Below are 10,047 nucleotides of genomic sequence, written 5' to 3'. Positions count from 1 at the left end.
GCTGATCGGCTTTTCTGCTGCAAGTCCCGTCTTTCTTGTTTGTTTATCGCCCAGTTTACGCTAGAAAGAGAAGACCATCGGATAAACAACAGCAGCACGTTTAAGCGTGATAAGCTGTTGTTAGAATGTATTTAATATTACTTTCTAGTATCAGCTGAGGTTTGCTGGAGCCACAGCTGTAAAAGCTGCTGGTCATGATGTCCGTTTGGACATCTGGTGAGAGGGAAACATGAAGATGAAACCAGGAGATGTCCTTACTGAATCATCAGAGCTGAACAGGTGATGGAGAAACAGGTTTACCTTTTAGGTGACACGAATGAGTTGAATGGAACTTATGAACTGTTTCTGAGAGACAAATAACACCAGGATCCTTTTCTACATAGCTGACAGCTGCTAACTGTGCAGGGGCGGGTCTAGCAAAGTTTTGTGGGGGCCAGGGTGGGCATTAACAGGGAAAGGGGGGCACAAAGAAATACTTTTCTTTGTTATGTCATTTAAAAAATTTGAATAAATAATTATCTGAATCTTACAACAAAAGTGGTCACCTGATTAAATGTATAGAAATCCATTATTGTATATAGTAACTAATAAGTGTAATATACACCCTAGTAAACTATAGTACTTTTTCCTTTGGGAAGGTACCTTCTGTGCAGTCTGCAATTCTGTTGAAGAAAGATGTTGAATCTATTTAAATATTGTAGAAAAATAATTGATTTATGTGCATTTGTTTTACACTTGCATTAAATTAAAGTTGATTACATCGATTAAGGGTGGGGGGTGGTTCCCTAATATTTTTGCTGGGAGTTTGCAACCCTATTAGTTAGGTAGGTAAGTACTCTTTAAAATACCAGAATAGGGAGGATGGTGTAGGTTTAAATTTATTAGATTGATCAATGTTGCTGAACTATAAAATGTTTTGGGTGGAGTGCATTTTTCGCATACAGGTATAACAGAATAGCTTCAGTCTCTTGTTTTTTAAAACTTGAGTATGAACTTATACAAAATGCAGCAAGATATTTATAAAAACAGTTTTATTGATTACAAAATACGCTATATCGGATTCATATCGGTATCAGCAGATATCCAAATTTATAATATTGGAATCGGTATCGTACATTAAAAAGTGGTATCGTGCCATCTCTAGTTAGGACCAAATATAAGTGAATACAGACAACCTGACCAAGCGGTATTTAGTCTCTCTTAACGCATTCTCATCAGGAAACAAGGTTAAGTAGAAAGTGTCCGAGGAATACTCACCACCGTCACTCTGCAAGTGAAAGTCTAAGTTCAGCACCTTCAGTATCACGTATCATTACCTTAGGGTTCGAAGGGGTTAACACGTTTCCTCCCAGGACGAAAACGTGTCTCTTATCCTGGATCAAGCACTCCTCTGGCCTGAAGCGAAGCACCTCATCCATATTTCTGCTCCTTAAGTTGTAAAAGACGTTCAGAAAACAGGATTAACTGCCAAAGGAGCTCCTCGGCCCCTCGAGAGTTTTACGTTTGGCCAGTCAAAGTGGAAACATTAAGTGAAGAACATTCAAATGAGTGCCTTTGTTTTGTTTTGTTTTGTTACCATGGACTACATTGGCACTTGTAATCTTTTTATTCCTAAAATGCCATTACTCTGCCTTAGCTTCAGGTAAAGAAGCTCCTGTCACAAATCATTTGAAATAATGACTTCCCAGTTTCATGCTTGTGATCGTGTTGTTTGCTGCAGTAGTTTAGATATTATGTTTGAACGGAGCTTCAAATTCCCCTTTTCTCTTCTCTCAGCATTTGTTTTTGTAAAAGTTCAGGTCACCACTGCTCTTGGCTGATGTGTAGATGTGATGTGACTTGTTCTTAATGCCAGCATATAGATTAAACATGTGCCTGTGTGTGTGCAGAGGTGCGTGCGGGAGATAGGAGGGTGTGTTGCCGTGTATGATCCACTTTTGTCCTTAGATGATCCTTTTCTTTTCTTTTTCTTTTTTTTTTCATTAGGAATAATTATGTTCAGCCCTCAAGGTACACCAACTGAAATAAGACTCTTATTTGTGCTCACGATTTGTATGTATGCACTACTGTGACAGGACTGCAAAGGACCATAAATCAATAAAAAAAAGTCGAAGTGCATAAAAATGAAAAGACACAAAATCACCACAAAAAAAGGGAGATAGGCCGCATGGAAATGCAAGGTGGCAAAAAGAGGGAAGTTTGTCTGCTCCTGCATCTGTGGGTTTGAATCTGCAGGTCCTGAAAAATAAACACATAAACATTTGCGAAGTATTCAGCTGTAATTTTTTGGGGTCTTTTGCATGTGGTTTTTGGATGCGCTGCACATCCACAAACTAAAATGAAGGCAGCAGTCATGACTTTTTTTATTGACTTTCAGCCGCTGGGTCTTTTTTTTTTTTTTTTTTCCCAACGCTGTTGCTACAACAGCCCCAAGATCATCATCACATCATCAGACCCAAGATTTGCTCCAAAATGCAAATGAAATTTACTGTCATGGTCCTGAGTCTGAGGACTCAGTGTTTGTGTTTCCTTATGCTTTTGTTCATTCCGAGTGTGTATTCTGTTGTTATTTTGCCATTTGTTAGGTTTCTGTTCTTTGCCTGCCTGCTCCCACTTCTCTGTGTTCCCTCTGTCTGTCCATGGTGTTATTGTGTCTGCTCATGAGTCTGCCTGTCAAGTTCAGTGTCCTGTCTGGTTCTCTGTCTGTTAATTTCCTGTTTTATTCTGAAGGTTCATGTCTGATGTGAGTGTGTTCAGTTTACATTTCCCCTGTCCCGTCAGCTCTGATTTCTCCCAGCTGTGTTGCCCTCCTGTCTCTTATCCCCTGATTACTGGTGTGTGTATTTAAGCCCTGTGTGTTCTCCTGCCTGTTGCCGGTTTGTCTGTATTACTCCATGTAAGTCCGCGCTTTTCTGCATTCATCTGTGTCTCTCTGCGTTTTTGTATCCTCCGTCAGTCTGCGTCTCTCTGCCTTTCACCCCGTGTCCTGTGGATTTCTAGTTGCTCTTTAGTTTTCCCAGTTTAGGTTTCCGTTAGTTTGTCTCATTATTCGTTTTCTGTTCCTGCCACTGACACTTTGTAAATAAACTCCACTAATCTTTTCATACACTGCTTGCTCTTGGGTCCTTTTTCCAACTCCACACGGCTCGCCTCGGCAGCCGTGACAGTACGAACCGGCCACTATGGACCCAGCAGCAGTCAACCCGCCCGAGGAGCTCCGGGAGGACATTATGTACTCAGTGGACAAATTAATTAACCTATGGCTGGAGCATGAGGGGAGAGAATTCCGCCAAAGCATAGCTGTTCGGCTACAGCGCTTACTTTCTGGTCTCCCCTGGTTGCTCAGCTCACTTCACCCACTCACACAGAATTTTGTTCTGAACGAGCTTCATCTTCTCCCCCTTGCTACCACCCACCCTGCAACTCATGCTTCACTCCCCGACCCGACGGAGAGTGTCCTGCCCGGCCCGTCGATCCAGCCTTCAAATGGGGATCAGCACTCACGCCGTTGACGCCCCTCGCCACAGTCGGACCCCAGGATATCAGAGCGGCCGACTGAGGTGAGTAGGAAGGATAACAGTTCCAATTCGGACCTTAAGACTTTTTCTTCCGGGATTGTTCGGGGTGTGTCAGTGGGAGCTAATTCGCTAAGCCTACCTACAGTGGGGCAAAAAAGTATTTAGTCAGCCACCGATTGTGCAAGTTCCCCCACTTAAAATGATGACAGAGGTCAGTAATTTGCACCAGAGGTACACTTCAACTGTGAGAGACAGAATGTGAAAAAAAAATCCATGAATTCACATGGTAGGATTTGTAAAGAATTTATTCGTAAATCAGGGTGGAAAATAAGTATTTGGTCACCTCAAACAAGGAAAATCTCTGGCTCTCACAGACCTGTAACGTCTTCTGTAAGAAGCTTTTCTGTCCCCCACTCGTTACCTGTATGAATGGCACCTGTTTGAACTCATCATCTGTATAAAAGACACCTGTCCACAGCCTCAAACAGTCAGACTCCAAACTCCGCCATGGCCAAGACCAAAGAGCTTTCGAAGGACACCAGGAAAAGTATTGTAGACCTGCACCAGACTGGGAAGAGTGAATCTACAATAGGCAAGCAGCTTGGTGTGAAAAAATCAACTGTGGGAGCAATCATCAGAAAATGGAAGACATACAAGACCACTGATAATCTCCCTCGATCTGGGGCTCCACGCAAGATCTCATCCCGTGGGGTCAAAATGATCATGAGAACGGTGAGCAAAGATCCCAGAACCACACGGGGGGACCTGGTGAATGACCTGCAGAGAGCTGGGACCAAAGTAACAAAGGTCACCATCAGTAACACACTACAACGGCAGGGAATCAAATCCCGCAGTGCCAGACGTGTTCCGCTGCTGAAGCCAGTGCATGTCCAGGCCCGTCTGAAGTTTGCCAGAGAGCACATGGATGATACAGCAGAGGATTGGGAGAATGTCATGTGGTCAGATGAAACCAAAGTAGAACTTTTTGGTATAAACTCAACTCGTCGTGTTTGGAGGAAGACAAATACTGAGTTGCATCCCAAGAACACCATACCTACTGTGAAGCATGGGGGTGGAAACATCATGCTATGGGGCTGTTTTTCTGCCAAGGGGACAGGACGACTGATCCGTGTTAAGGACAGAATGAATGGGGCCATGTATCGTGAGATTTTGAGCCAAAACCTCCTTCCATCAGTGAGAACTTTGAAGATGAAACGAGGCTGGGTCTTCCAACATGACAATGATCCAAAACACACCGCCCGGGCAACAAAGGAGTGGCTCCGTAAGAAGCATTTGAAAGTCCTGGAGTGGCCTAGCCAGTCTCCAGACCTCAACCCCATAGAAAATCTGTGGCGGGAGTTGAAAGTCCGTGTTGCTCGGCGACAGCCCCAAAACATCACTGCTCTCGAGAAGATCTGCATGGAGGAATGGGCCAAAATACCAGCTACTGTGTGTGCAAACCTGGTAAAGACCTATAGTAAACGTTTGACCTCTGTTATTGCCAACAAAGGTTATGTTACAAAGTATTGGGTTGTATTTTTGTTATTGACCAAATACTTATTTGCCACCCTGATTTACGAATAAATTCTTTACAAATCCTACCATGTGGATTCATGGATTTTTTTTTTTTTTTTTTTTTTTTTTCACATTCTGTCTCTCACAGTTGAAGTGTACCTCTGGTGCAAATTACTGACCTCTGTCATCATTTTAGGTGGGGGAACTTGCACAATCGGTGGCTGACTAAATACTTTTTTGCCCCACTGTACCTTCGTGGTAACCGATCTCTCCCAGGTTGGCATTTTTAAGACTTCAGTGAAAGCAAAGGGCTGTTGTTCTTCTGAAACTGTTAAACCCGTGTCAGCCAACCCAGGGTCTGCTAAAACTGTGACATATAACCCAGAGACCATTAACACCAGCTCTGATAATACTAGGACTGTTTATTCATTTGAACCGCGGCCTCAAGCTCAGTTAGCCCCGCGGCCTCAAGCTCAGTTAGCCCCGCGGCCTCAAGCTCAGTTAGCCCCGCGGCCTCAAGCTCAGTTAGCCCCGCGGCCTCAAGCTCAGTTAGCCCCGCGGCCTCAAGCTCAGTTAGCCCCGCGGCCTCAAGCTCAGTCTCTAATTCCACCACCGTTGTCATCACAACCACTATGTCAGTCACCCTCAGTTCAGCCTCCTGTTCAGCAGCCACCAGCCCTGCATCCTGTGTCAGTTGTTCCACCTGTAAAACCATACAAGTCAATTCTACCCGAAAGACACTGCTCCTCGCCCATCCACTACAAGCAGAGAGACAAATCTAACAATACTGTCAACAGTCCTCAAAAGCTGGCCAGTTCTGAGACTGCGACACACTCCAGGGCCTCCCCAGAGGCCGGGGTTCAGCCCCCAGCTGATTCTGGATCCCTGGAGGTCAAGAAGCCAGCTGAGGACTGCACCCAGCTGTCACTGCCTGAGCAGAGTCAACGCTCTGGGCAGCTGAAGTCTGCTATGTGTTTGCCAGGGGCCACTGTGCCTGCTGGTTCTGTTCTGTTTCTGCCAGAGGTCCCTGCGCCTGCTGGTTCTGTTCTGTCTCTGCCAGAGGTCTCCGCACCTGCTGGTCCTGTCCTGTGCCTGCCAGAGGCCCGTGTGCCTGCTGGTCCTGTTGCGTTCCTGCCAGAGGCCCGTGTGCCTGCTGGTCCTGTTGCGTTCCTGCCAGAGGCCCGTGTGCCTGCTGGTCCTGTTGCGTTCCTGCCAGAGGCCCGTGTGCCTGCTGGTCCTGTTGCGTTCCTGCCAGAGGCCCGGGTGCCTGCTGGTTCTGTTGTGTTCCTGCCAGAGGTCTCCGCACCTGCTGGTTCTGTTCTGTGTGTGCCAGGGGCTCCAGTGCCCACTGGTTCTGAGACTGTTTTTGCTGGGGGGCCCGAGGAGCCCGTCCAGCCATCTGCCTCGTCAGCTGGGGGGCCCGAGGAGCCCGTCCAGCAACCAGCTGCAGTCTCATCACCAGCTGCAGTCTCATCACCAGCTGCAGTCTCATCACCAGCTGCAGTCTCATCACCCTCGCCTGCTGCGGCCTCAGAGTCTTCGGCCTCGCCTGGTCCGGTTTCAGCATCTGCTTTGGCTTCATCCTCGTCGCCTGGTCCAGCGTCTGCTTTGGCTTCATCCGGTCCAGCCTCTGCTTCATCTTCGTCGTCTGGTCCAGCCTCTGCTTCATCTTCGTCGTCTGGTCCAGCCTCTGCTTCATCTTCGTCGTCTGGTCCAGCCTCTGCTTCATCTTCGTCGTCTGGTCCAGCCTCTGCTTCATCTTCGTCGTCTGGTCCAGCCTCTGCTTCATCTTCGTCGTCTGGTCCAGCCTCCGCGTCTTCATCCTCGTCGTCTGGTCCGGCTTCGTCTGGTCCGGCTTCTGCTTCAGCGTCCTCATCCTCGTCGTCTGGTCCGGCTTCGTCTGGTCCGGCTTCTGCTTCAGCGTCCTCATCCTCGTCGTCTGGTCCGGCTTCGTCTGGTCCGGCTTCTGCTTCAGCGTCCTCATCGGCTTCGTCTGGTCCGGCTTCTGCTTCGCCTGGGGCTGCAGGGGCCACGCAGCCTTCAGGTCCCCTACTACCACCTCCACATCGTCGGTCATCTGCCAGGCCGCTTGTTGGGCATCTCCGCCACCGTGGACGCCCTCCTGAACGCCGCCACTACCTTCCACGTGGCCGGCCTCCGGACTTGTTTCCACGCCGCTGTTGCCGTCCTCACGGTCGGCCCCCAGAGCTGTTTCCACGCCGCTGTTGCCGTCTGCACGGTCGGCCCCCAGAACTGTTTCCACACCACTGCCTACTGCGTGGCCGGCCTCCGGACCTGCCCCACTGCCGCTGCCTTTCACACGGTCGGCCCCCGGAACTGAACTGTTTTGGCCTCCGGGTCGGCCCCCTGACCTTGTCCGTCTGGGCCTTTTCGGACTGTGTCCCTCCGTCCTGGACCCCCACCGCCCGCCCTGGTCGGGTCGTTTTCTGTTTTTTGGTTCGTGGGGTTTTTTTTTTTTTTTTTTTTTTTTTTTTTTTTTTTTTTTTTTGGTTTTGGTCCGTTTTTGTGTTTCTGTTGGGCTGTCTGGTGCCAGCCCTTGAGGGGGGGGTACTGTCATGGTCCTGAGTCTGAGGACTCAGTGTTTGTGTTTCCTTATGCTTTTGTTCATTCCGAGTGTGTATTCTGTTGTTATTTTGCCATTTGTTAGGTTTCTGTTCTTTGCCTGCCTGCTTCCACTTCTCTGTGTTCCCTCTGTCTGTCCATGGTGTTATTGTGTCTGCTCATGAGTCTGCCTGTCAAGTTCAGTGTCCTGTCTGGTTCTCTGTCTGTTAATTTCCTGTTTTATTCTGAAGGTTCATGTCTGATGTGAGTGTGTTCAGTTTACATTTCCCCTGTCCCGTCAGCTCTGATTTCTCCCAGCTGTGTTGCCCTCCTGTCTCTTATCCCCTGATTACTGGTGTGTGTATTTAAGCCCTGTGTGTTCTCCTGCCTGTTGCCGGTTCGTCTGTATTACTCCATGTAAGTCCGCGCTTTTCTGCATTCATCTGTGTCTCTCTGCGTTTTTGTATCCTCCGTCAGTCTGCGTCTCTCTGCCTTTCACCCCGTGTCCTGTGGATTTCTAGTTGCTTTAGTTTTCCCAGTTTAGGTTTCCGTTAGTTTGTCTCATTATTCGTTTTCTGTTCCTGCCACTGACACTTTGTAAATAAACTCCACTAATCTTTTCATACACTGCTTGCTCTTGGGTCCTTTTTCCAACTCCACACGGCTCACCTCGGCAGCCGTGACATTTACTTCAAAATTCAAATTGTTGCTACTGGATGTGCAAAGCTGCGTTGGACATAGTCAAGATTAATCTTTACAGTTCACGGAATTTCAATATTAGACCTTCCTGATTGAATGGGGGTCGGTTCTTAGCTTGAATCCATTCAGGTTTTACTGTAAATGTAGACCCTACTACGACATATGAAAAGAAAAGATATTTGACTTGTTATTATTGCTTTCACGTTTTACCAAAGGGGACATCCATGATGAATTATCAATAACACAAAGCAGCCTCCACTTTGTAACATGATTAACTCTAACTAAATATTTGCTCATTTTTTACACACAAAAGTTAGCCGGAACACATTTTGGTTCCTGCTCGCAAAATAAAGTAACATCTTTCATATAATCTACTACTGACATGAAATATCGATCAATGTGATTTTTGGGGTTGATAAAACCTGAGTAGCTGATATAAACTGAATTCTGCTTGAACGACAGTGTGATTTATTCACAACCTTTTACATTAAACAAGAGGTTTACGTTGGGAGTGTTAGCGATTAAACTGTTTTTCTTCTCACTTTTCTTTCCGCACACAGCGCAGTGCAGTGTAGTAAGAGTACATCATTACTTTGTCAGAGCGAAGCACATGGATTCACAAGATAAATGACTTTCAAAGCTAATGATTGCATTCCTTTCTGGAAAGGTAAGCCTGTGCCTGGGGCTAGAAAATATGACTTGTGCTCACTCCAATTATTTTCCACCAGTAAAACATCAAACTAATCAACTGGCAGTTTGCAGCCATGGTCTCCTGACAGTGTGTTTAGCTTTGGCACACAAAGAGTGATGAGGTCTATAAAAAAGTCCCTTGCTCTGTGGCATATGTTTGAGTCTTATTATGGAAAATAAAGATGCATGACGAGTATAGGAACAAAATGAAATCAGTGACTACTATATTAGCTTGTTATCGTGATCCTTGTTGAAGGGTTGGTTGGGTATAACTTGTTTTGTTGGAGGTCAAGGTCACTGTAATCCAGAGCGGAAGTCCCCATGTCTGGCTCGACAGGTCCAAGTGGTTATTTTGCTTGATTGTGATGCGAGACGATTTTTCCTTCTGCCCTGAAGTGGAATGTAGTCGTCAAAGTGAGAAGCTTAAAAACTGCCCATCAGCGCCTGTGACCCCGGATGGCCCCGGAGCTGCCTGGGATGCTTGAGGCCAGTAACATAAGACAAATTCTGCGAGACACTCTTGCAATCCTGGTGTGGCACGCAGTCTTCTCATCTCTCTGAAATACCATCAAAGCTCTCATACATATGCCAGCATGGATACCAGGCTTCTTTTCACAGGTCATGCAACCTCAAGTCACCATTTTCATTTCTCTGACATGCGCGCTGCTTGTTTGTTTGGTAAACATGTTACACCTGTCAGAGGAATGCCGGTTGCTAACGGGCCAAGTCCAACAGCATTTATTATCTTCTGTGGCGCTTTCCCCTTCTTCTCGCCTCTCTCGTTTGTCCATCTGTTGCCCTCGCAGCGGTGAATTCAGTAAGTGTGAAGGAGCGAACGTGTGAGGGGAGGCGCGTGCGTGTCTGTTCACGCATGTCCGGCGCTGTGTGCGGATGTGTCCGCGCGCACACACACAGGCTACCGGGCTGTTTGTCTGGACTGCCGTCTTGTAACGGAGCTAGAGACACTGTTTTTATTTATCCCTCCCCCAGCTGTCACTGTTGTGTCTGGAGTGTGTTCGCTGAACTCAGGGCCATGGGACACTTGGAGAACTGTCAAATCCAC

Source organism: Aulonocara sp. 'chitande type north' Nkhata Bay, linkage group LG23, assembly GCF_057382095.1.
Source record: "Aulonocara sp. 'chitande type north' Nkhata Bay isolate Kocher_YH1m ecotype deep benthic linkage group LG23, A_spYH_male_GT1.1, whole genome shotgun sequence".
NCBI lineage: Eukaryota > Metazoa > Chordata > Actinopteri > Cichliformes > Cichlidae > Aulonocara > Aulonocara sp. 'chitande type north' Nkhata Bay.
The sequence above is the reverse complement of the archived record's forward strand: the minus strand, read 5'-3'. Positions refer to the sequence as shown.